The sequence below is a fragment of the Apteryx rowi genome, unplaced genomic scaffold (assembly GCF_003343035.1).
Source record: "Apteryx rowi isolate R43461 unplaced genomic scaffold, aptRow1 scaffold_163, whole genome shotgun sequence".
In the NCBI taxonomy this organism is placed as follows: domain Eukaryota; kingdom Metazoa; phylum Chordata; class Aves; order Apterygiformes; family Apterygidae; genus Apteryx; species Apteryx rowi.
The window spans coordinates 1539965-1550191 of record NW_020447897.1 but is presented as its reverse complement, the minus strand read 5'-3'; the positions used below and the strand labels follow the sequence as shown (position 1 = coordinate 1550191).

Sequence of the window (10227 nt, the reverse complement as noted above, 5' to 3'; positions counted from 1 at the left end):
CTAGTATAAACTGAAATTTTATTTCATGTACAGAGAAAAGATAATACTTTGAAATTAACTAGGGTGCTAAGTAAACTAATAACTTCATAGATTTCCTAAGAATAAAGCCTAGAGACTTAATCAAAAGGGCCAACACCAGTGATATTACTTTTTACATTTTGATTAAATCTATTTGAACCCAGACAAAGAAAATGTAATATATATATATTGAGGGAAGAATTCAATAGAATAGCATTGATTTCACTTCATATATTACAATAGAAAAATTGAAAATGTTGAAAAATTTATTTTCTGCTGAAGTGGGTTGAAAAGGAATAGTCCTGAGCTCTCCAAGGAATTCCCCCCACCCCCCTAAAATAAAGGAGAAAGAAAAGAAGACAGCGAGAAGGGGGAAAAAATTACAAATGAAGTATTATTGTGTGGGGACTTGTAAAAAGAAAATATTTTAATATTAAAAACATGATAAATTATATTTATAAGCTAGTACATAATAACATTAATATATCCTTTTACAGTAGAACATTCTATAATCTCATTAATAAGTATTGCCCTCAACTACTGAGAAAGTACGTAAAGTATAAAGTAACTTTTGCCGGAAAACAGTTTCTGGGCTCTTTAGCTTTGCATATAAACAGAGAAATACTTATAATCATATCTCTGCATACTAAAAGTCAAAGTGAGTCTACTGGTTCATGAATATAGATGACAATAGAGTTAGGTCTAATGCTCATTCTTCTGAAAACTACATATATGAAAAAACTGTTCAAAGAATATTAAATTTGTAAAGTTATGTTCAGAGTTCTAGAAATGCCAGAATTAAACTTTAATTTGGAACTTAGAGCTGCCGGCGTACTTCAGGTATTGTGGCACAGCCTTTAGTGACACAAGACGTGAGTGGGGGTGGTGGGGCACTCTTCCCCCACCCCTCGAGGAAAAACTTTATAGACCTCCAGGAAGCCTTTCTTTGTTTTTCCCCTTAAGGGCAACGTGCAACTGCATCATCCTGCAACTTGGGGTAACAGGAACGGAAAAGTAGTGTATAACAACAGAGGCAAGGCGTAACAAGTTTACAGCGTGTAAAAACTCGTTATATGTAGCAGAATCACAGAATCACAGAGTGGTTGAGGTTGGAAGGGACCTCTGGAGATCACCTAGTCCAAGCCCCCTGCTCAAGCAGGGTCCCCTAGAGCAAGCTACATTATCTTCTTCTTTTATTATGCTTGAAGTATACCACAAAATTTTCTGCTGATCCTCACCGTTAAAAATCATTAGACCTGCCTCTGGCAAGACAGCTGATTTCCCGATGTTTACTTTTGGGATTTCGTTCAGGACATTCCCCTTCATTCTTATTTGCAGGAAGCTGCTATCTCCATGCTTCTTCTTCTCCCCTTCCCAGGACTTTGCTTTCAAGTATCCAGTGAATATCCAGAATATCCAATATCCAAATACCCAGTTAGCAGGGGGGATCAGCCAAGCGCTGCTCATCCACCTTTCGGCTTTACCCGGCAGGAAAGGGCGAGTGCACAACGCTGCTTGCAGTGCACCGAGTGCCCCGACGGCGGCGTGGGTCCCAGCCTTGCAGCGACCTTGTCCCATTTTCTGGCAGTGTGGTGGGCAGCGGATGAGCAGCTCCAGAGCCAAAGCACCAGCCACGAGGGATTGAAACAGGGCCCTAGCCCAGGCAAAGCAGAAATGCCATCCTGTGGCAACTAAAACTTCTCACGAGCTGTGTGGGCACCCCCTGACATCCAAGTCAGGGCTCCAGCTTCTGCTTTTGGTAGATGCTGCATACCAGCCATTGCAAAGATCACGTTGCTTTGTGCACCAAAAATCTCATTCCCCTCCCACACACATTCCCCCCAACACACACTTTCCATTACCCAGATAAGAGCTACCTACGTTTTCAGCCACCTGCCTTCCCTTTGCTGGTGAAAATGTGAATGTACACACCTGTAAGAGAGACAGGCTTTCCGACTACGTGCTAAAGTTGCAGCTAAAATCTTGTCTCCCTGCGGCCACTGAACATGACTTGTAGGATGTACTGTGTGAAAGAGTATAGAAATAATAACGGTGTCCGATGCTTGATATCAGGAAGCTCAGGGAGGACCTTTGTCTGTTATGAAATGCCTGCTTTTAAATTAGGGCCTTATAAACTTGTGTAATGATTATCCAGTTACAAGGGAAGGCAAACAGTTCTACTGTGGTGCAGAATATGAAGATTCAAATTTCTTGTCCTTCTGTTGGCTCAGTGGGATATTGGGAAAATCTGAACATGTCTTAATTCTTCTGCTCTCTTGTCTTCAAAGACTATATTTGTTTTTCTTTGGATGATAACATTGTATTTGAACAGACACCGTAGTTGGCAGTGAGCAACTTTCACAATGCAGATCTTACTGTTCCCCCTACATCTTGCCAAAAATAAAAGATAAAACACGCCACAGTACTTCAAATAACTTCTAATTTGTGATACATGCACTTAATCATGGTCATTTTAAAATGCATGCTTCAAAAACCTAATACAAAATTCTGCAAAAGAGATGTCTAAATTGAGAAAATATACCCTTGTTGTTCTTAAAAGTGAYGGAAAGTAAGATGGCATTCTTATAAGTATCATGCATTTAATATCTTTGGAAATACACTCTATGGATTCAAATGCAATAGGATTGATCAAGAAAATACTTCAGCCATCTTGAAAGTGTCACTTACTAAATACTGAAAAGTGATTAGGGATCATGGAGATGTGGTGGGACAGCTCTCGTGACTGTAGTGCTGTCATGGACGGATACAGGCTTTTCAGGAAGGACAAGCTGGGAAAGTGGGGACGCTGCTCTCTCTTTATATGAGAGAGCAGCAGAAATGTATGGAGCTCTGCCTGGGGATGGACAATGAGACAGTCGGGAGCCGATGAGTCAGGGTTAGAGGGCAGACCAACGTGGGGCCAATGCTGTGGGTGTCTGCTAAGACTGTCTGACTGGGAAGAAGAAATATATGAGTCCTTCTTTAGACAACAGGAGGAAGCCTCATGTTCACAGGACCTGATCCTCATGGGGGACTTGAACAACCATGATACCTGCTGGAGGAACAACATAGAAGGGCACAAGCAATGCAGGAGGTTTCTGGAGTGCACTGGTGACGACTTCCTAACACAGATCATTGAGGAGCTGACAAGGGGAGATGCTCTGCTGGACCCAATTGTTATAAACAAGGAAGAACTGGTGGGAGATGTGAAGGTTGGGGGCAGCCTTGGCTCCATCATGAGATGGTGGAGTTCAGGATTCTGCAAGGAAGGAGCAGGGCAAAAAGCAGGACCACAACCCTGGAATTCAGGAGAGCGGACTTTGGCCTGTTCAGGGACCTCCTTGAGAGAATCCTGTGGGATATAGTTCTGGACAAAAGAGGGGTCCAGGAAAGCATACATATACAAGTCCATGGGCCCAGGTGGGATCAAAGCCGTGATGGGAAGAAGTGCTGAAGGTGCTGGCCAACGTCACTGTGAAGCCACTCTTGATTATCTTCAAAAGGTCATGGTGATGGGGCGGAAGTTATTGAGGACTGGAAAAAAGCAAATATTGCTCCTATATTCAAGAAAGGCAAGAAGGAAGATCTGGCACTGGTGAGCCTTACCTCAGTCTCTGGGCAGGCAATGGAGGAAAAAATCCTGAAAACCATTTCCAAAGATATGAAGAACAAGCAGGTGATTGGGAGCAGTCAGCATGGATTTATGAAGGGGAAATYGTGCTTAACCAACCTGATAGCTTTCTTCAATAAGATAACTAGCCTAGTGGATGAGGGGGGAGCAGCTTATCTTGACTTTAGCAAGGCTTTCAACACTGTCTCCCATAACATGCTCATAGACAAGTTGAGAAAGCATGGGCTAGAGAAATGGTCAGTGAGGTGGACTGGAAACTGCCTAAACTGCTGGACYGAGACAGTTGTGATCAGTGGCACAAAGTCCTGCTGGAGGCCAGTCACTAGTGGTGTACCCCAGCAAGTTTGCAGAAGATACAGAACTGAGAGAAGATAATGATACATCAACCGGTTGTGCTGCCATTTAGAGGGACCTTGACAGGACGAGAAATGGGCTGAAAGGTCCCTCAGAGAGCTGAACAAATTGAAATGTCAAGTCCTGCCCCTGGGGAGGTGTCCATGCACCAGTACAGGCTGGGGGCCAACTGGCTGGAAACCAGTTTGGTGGAGAAGACCGTGGGAGTCCTGGCGGACACCAAGTTGACCATGAGGCAGCAGTGTGCCCTTGCAGCAAAGGCGGCCAGCGGTGTGCTGGGCTGCATTAGGCAGAGCGTGGCCGGCAGGTGGAGGGAGGCGATCCTTCCCCTCCGCTCCGCACTGGTGAGACCCATCTGGAGTGCTGGGCTTGCCTGGACAAGAGAGTCGTGGACATACTGGAGCAAGTCCMGCAACGGGCCACGAAGATGATGTAGGTGCTGGAACGTCTGTCATCGGAGGAGAAGCTGAGAGAGCTGTGTCTGTTTAGGCTGGAGAAGAGGAGGCTCAGGAGGGATCTTATCAGTGCTTTTAAATAGCTGATGGGGGGGAAGTAAAGTAAAGAAGGTGGAGCCAGGCTCTTCTCCATGGTTGCCAGTGACAGGACAAGAGGCAGTGGGCACAGCCTGAAACACAGGGATCTCCACCTGAAGAAAGGAGAACACTTTTTATTCCTCTGTGTGTGGTTGAACACTGGAACAGTTTGCCCGGAGGGGTTGTGGAGTCTCCATCCTTGGAGATACTGAAAACCTGACTGCACACGGTCCTGGGTAGCTGGCTCTTGGTGACTCTGCCTTGAGTGGGGGGTTGGACTAGATGATCTCCAGAGGTGTCTGCCAGCCTCAGCGATTCTGTGATTTGGGGACTGGAACCAGAGCAAGAAACAGGGACGGGCAGAGTGTAATCACGGTAAAGAGAACCAGGGCTGTGCTGCTTGTCCTGTGCTGCAGTCAGCCTGGTCTCAGCAAAGAGCAACAGAGACTGAAACTTACATTTAGAAAGGAACAACTCTAATAACATAATAAAACTTAAGTTTTCAGGGGGGTATTTTCTAAAATTATTATAATTACAGAGTTCTGATTTATTTAATTTTTCTACTTTTCTATGATGTTTGATACCACAAAGTGTTAAATGAAGAAATGTTTTGTTCTTATTCAGAAGGCAGACACATATAATCATTAACATCATGAGGAATCTTTTGCCAAGAATCAGTATTTTATAGACAATCTTTATTATTCACATTAGCACTCCTTTTTGTTCAATCACTCCTTCAAATGAGGGTTCTTTCTTATGAAGTTATTTTCCCAGGTAAAGAATAAAATCACATTACAATGAGAAGCCTATATTTAATATTGCTTATCTTCAGCTACAAAAACAACATTCCTATATGAATAACCAGATGTCTTAACATATTTTTAAACACACCATTTACTTATTGCAATAATTTAATTATTTCTACCAATCACTCAGTCACCATACTGAATTCAAAGGCTTTTAAATTACCATTTTCTTTACTCTCATGCTTGTTATTACTTTCCATAAGAGCTTCATGAATCAAATGTCCAAATCTCATTTTTTTTTATACCAGAAACGTCTTTTTGATATATTTGTACAGAAGAAAAAAATCAAAATGCCTGCACCATAAATCTGTAATATTTAATATTTTCAAATCTCTCAAGTTTTGAAAAAAAAACTTCTTTAGCCTCTAAGTGAATTGCTGCATTAAATTGAAGGAAAGTATGTGTAGAAAATGTATTTTTTGAATAAAACTAACAAATATACAAAAGTGTTTTTAAGAGAAGGTAATACAATAGATTTATCCTTGTAAAAGAAAATGAAGAAGTTTTGATAAGAAATCATTTGAAAATGGGGTCTGCAGTCTTGCATTTTATAAATTGTGTACTTTGAGAAGATTTGGATAACAAATAGAAGAAAAAAAAAGAAAAAAAAAACGGGGTTCAGCCAGAAAAGTGGACAAGACAGTTTTCCTTCTGCCTGCGCTCCCTCCTCTGAGGAGGCTCTGAACCACATTTCTTGACCACTCACTTTCATTTTGGCTTTTTTTTGGGGGGGGGGGGAGTCTTTGGCCTTTTCTAGTTGCTGTGGTGGGGAAATGGTGCCCAGGGCTCCCCTGTGCCGGTCCACCTGCCGTCCGCCAGCGTTTTGCAGCTCCGTGGTGTCTGCTGACAGGCATGGCCAGGGCCTTCTCTTCCTCCTCTTCCTCACCATCGAACCCCTGCCTGCCTTGCCGGGCACCCTGGAGGCCGGCAAGGAGCTGCAGTGAAAACGAGCTCAGGATCCTCACAGAGCCCCACTTAAGTTAACGGGAAGTGGTCTGTGCAAGAAGGGTCGGTGTGCTTGCAAATCTTTTTACATGTCTGCAATGTTCAATGCTATCAAAAAGAAAAAAAAATCCCAAAATAGCAACAATCTTTAAGCTTTCGCATGTAACAGGTTTTGAGTTTGACAGATTTGAGTGTACAAATTAAGAAAGGAATGAAAATACACATAAGATGCTTCAAGAAATGTTTTCTCTAGGTTCACTACAATCGGGGGAAACAGTGTCACGCAAAAACTGTACATATTTATGCCAAAGCAGGCCACAATGCCCTTGATCATATACCACACTCCCACTGCAAGTTTATTTTTTTCAGAACGTTGTATATGTTTGGCCGACTGACTCCATATACAAAGCATTAAATCACAAACACAGGCTGGTTTTTGCAAATGCGAAGCCTACCAGAAGACCCTAGACTATCTACTCTAGTCTAGTGACAAAGTATCCCCATTTGACTTCAACAAAGAAGCTGAACCTATATAAACAAGTGGATGATTCGGTTTAAAATTGTTTACACTTATATGCTGAATTTAAATTAAGGTTTACTAGGCATCTGTTCTTGAGGGTGGATAGTTGCATTAAAGAAGCTATTAGCTTTTTTAATTTATCTATAAAAATGTCACTCATGGAGTAGGTAATACAGTTCTCACAACCTTCACAAAAAACATTCATTTACTACTTCAGCTGTCTGGCTTTCTTCTAGAAATGGCAATGCTCACTTGGTCTTTAATGTAGTTACAAAGCCCAGCTGCAGTTTGGTGAAGGTGAAAATTTACACCAGCTCTGCAGGAGACCAGAACGCAGGTAGTGAAGATTCCTCACAAACTGTCGTATTATAATGGATAAAGAATTAATTACTTTATCCTTGTCACTGACTGAGGTGGACTGATTTAATCAGATCAAGGGGTCAATAAAGGGGATGGCTTTTTATGTGGAGTGATTTTTTTGGAGCCTGGAAGATGACCTGGAGAATATGAAAGAGATGTACAAAATCATACACAGCCTGGAGAGATGGACTGGTGCTGACTGTCCACAATCCACACAGGAACAAGGGACTATCAGAGAAGCTAGTGGGACAAGGGTTCAGAGAAAACAAAAGGACTTGCTCTTCATATAACAGCCGGCGCTTCTTGCCAAAATATTCAGGGGAATACTGGACAACTATGGACAAGACTAGACAAGTTATTGGAAGAAATTCAATTATCAGAAAAACAAATCACATATGGTTCAGAAAATCCTTTAGCTAAAAATGATCATAGGCTAGGCAAATTCTTAAGTGAAATACACATGTGCTTGTTTTTGCATTTCTCTAGGCATTCACTTATACTAACTGGACCAATAAGAATACAGGACTAGATACATCCTTGGTCTGAACCAGTTTGCTTTTACACACTTCATTTTAACATTTGGTATCATCCTTACACTGTTTGGTAAGATACATAGGTATTAATTACTTTGGATTCTGTAGAACCTGGCTGATAGGAATGTCTTATGGTAAATTTAAAATATGCTATAAATGAAAAACCATGTAACTGAAAACCATTTGGAAAGGCTATTTAATGCATTCTGTACAGTGGACAACAAAAAATGGCCACCTTGTATAAGATAGTAGATAAGCTAATTACAACCTTATAAAAAATATCAAAGCTCGGTAAGCTTATACATAAAACCAATTCTTTTTCTGAGCTGTTTAAAGTTTTGATTGACAACAACAACAGTGATACTTTTCAAAGTGCATCAGTGACGTCTGTTTAACCCTGKTTTTTTTTACTGAAAATTTGTGATTGTATTTTGATTATTCCTTGTCCACATAAGGCAGCATAGGATTATTTTGAGATATACAAAATATTTTGCATCTAAATAAAAAATACAAGGCTTTTAACAATATGACTGTTTTTAATCAATAGCTCTTTAATATTCTTATTTGGCAGATCATTTAGTACTGCCAGTAGTTACAAGAGTTATATGAAGTGATTTAATGCTTTTATTGATTATTTAGCAATGAGTAACTGTTGCATAGTTCAGGAAACAAAAAGGATCATTTCTTCAAAAATTAAAATGAGATCTGCCTTCTTTGATAAAAATATAACTTTTAAAACTTTGTTTTGAGGGAAAAATGCATGAATATATATATATTTGAAATGAAGCGAAATAATTTGAAGTTCCTATTAGGACCTGGCTGATCCAAATGAGTATCTCTGGAAATTAATTTCATAGAAGAAAAGGTCAAATCATTGAAGAAATTTAATAATTTCACTGTAACAAAGGCAGCTAATATTCTCTTTCTTATATAGCAGGTGATCATGTAATTATAGAACTGAAAATGTTTTTAAAACATGCTGCAAATGTATTGTGTCAAGGAGAGAAGCTCAGCAATATACATATGCATGTACTTTAAATTTCTGCCAAGGCTTGAAATAGGTTTGATTTGTTCCTTCAAAGAATATAGGCACATAAAGTTCCATGATTTGAGAAAACAAATCAACAACCCAGTCCTTTTATCTCTCAACTTTATAGCACTTACCACAGCTTACCCTGTTGATCTTGCCAAGCAAATAAGCATGCAAATGGTAACTGACAGAACAAAAAGACAGTACAGTATAAAAAAGAACAAACTTTGGGGTAAATACTTTCTTAACCATCATGGATGATATAAAGGTTGCTATAGCATTAACATGGAATTAGAGAAACACTTCTCTGGCAGTGGTTTTAGTAGGTTAAATATTCAGTGTCCAATCTTTAGAAATATCCTTTCCATTATTCAGATGAAATACAGAATTCAATGAATATACAAGTCCTCAAAACTTTTGATGTATTATCAGCTAAATAGAACTACTTGTATTTCCTGGACAGACAGGATGAAAGGTGTGTATCAAAACAGACGTTGTCTTCAAATGAACTGACTGATTAAATAAATTACTATCCACTGTTAGTCAGTTAGACTGTTTATTGTTGTCTCTCATCTTAATGTTTCTGACTGACAAGGCTACTACCGTAGATGAATGTGAGCTTTTCCATCCCAGAGATCCAGTGAGATATAAGATCCTAGTGGAGCAGTTATTAGTTTAGCATCTCAGGATYAGTTCTACAGAATAAAGTAGTAGGGCATACCTTCACCTAGAAAAATGCATCATTTTACTAATTCAAGATTATTCTGTTACATATGGCTCTGTCAATCAAGAAGGTTTTATGTATTTAGATTTCAGTATTTTTAAGTAGTTGTTATGGCTCTGATGAAGATTACATAAGTCCTGAAAATTGCAGTAAATCTATTAATGGGTTGCAAACGCTTCTGTGATATGAAGGTACAATTTCAATCTGTACCTGTAGGCACAAGTGTAATGAAGTAATTGCAGCCTATGTGAAGTGATTGTCAGGTGCTTATGCATACAGCTATATAAAAAAAAGAAGTCAGGATTGCCAAACCATGTGCAAATAATAGAGAAACAGCATGTATGAAGCGCTCATGAGGAAGTTACACGGTTTATAAACATAGGCAAGCATTACCAGCTACAGGGAGAGCAAGAGTTGTGCATATACAGAGTTGTGCAGGTCTTTTGCAGGCCAGACCGGAGCGGCAAGGAGGGACGCACAGGGACACGGGGGATCGCAGCGGCCCTTACACGCGCGCAGTGCACACCGCCAGGACACCACGCAAGGCTCCGCGCTGCCCGCTCCCCAAACACCCACACCTACAAGAAGCAGAGACACGTTTCCGCGGGGGGGAAACGGGGGCCTCCCACAGCCACGTCCCGGCGCGGCGCCCAAGCCGGCGGGTGAGGCCCAGCGGGACACGAGGCGCCCGGGCGGCGCGGCGGAGCTGTCAACGGCCCCGGCGCCATCGTCGCTCCCGCCTCAAAATGGCGGCGCCCCCCCCCTCCCCTCCC

At 41.1% G+C, this 10227-nt stretch overlaps 1 long non-coding RNA gene across 1 annotated transcript; it reads right to left on the bottom strand.

Annotated features, from left to right (window-relative positions):
* Positions 1-5210: 5210 nt before the first annotated feature.
* Positions 5211-10211, bottom strand: LOC112963185. The gene is made up of 2 exons (XR_003252522.1): positions 9848-10211; positions 5211-6395 (listed from the first exon to the last, which is right to left on the bottom strand). It is a non-coding gene; the product is annotated as an uncharacterized LOC112963185 (long non-coding RNA).
* Positions 10212-10227: the final 16 nt, after the last annotated feature.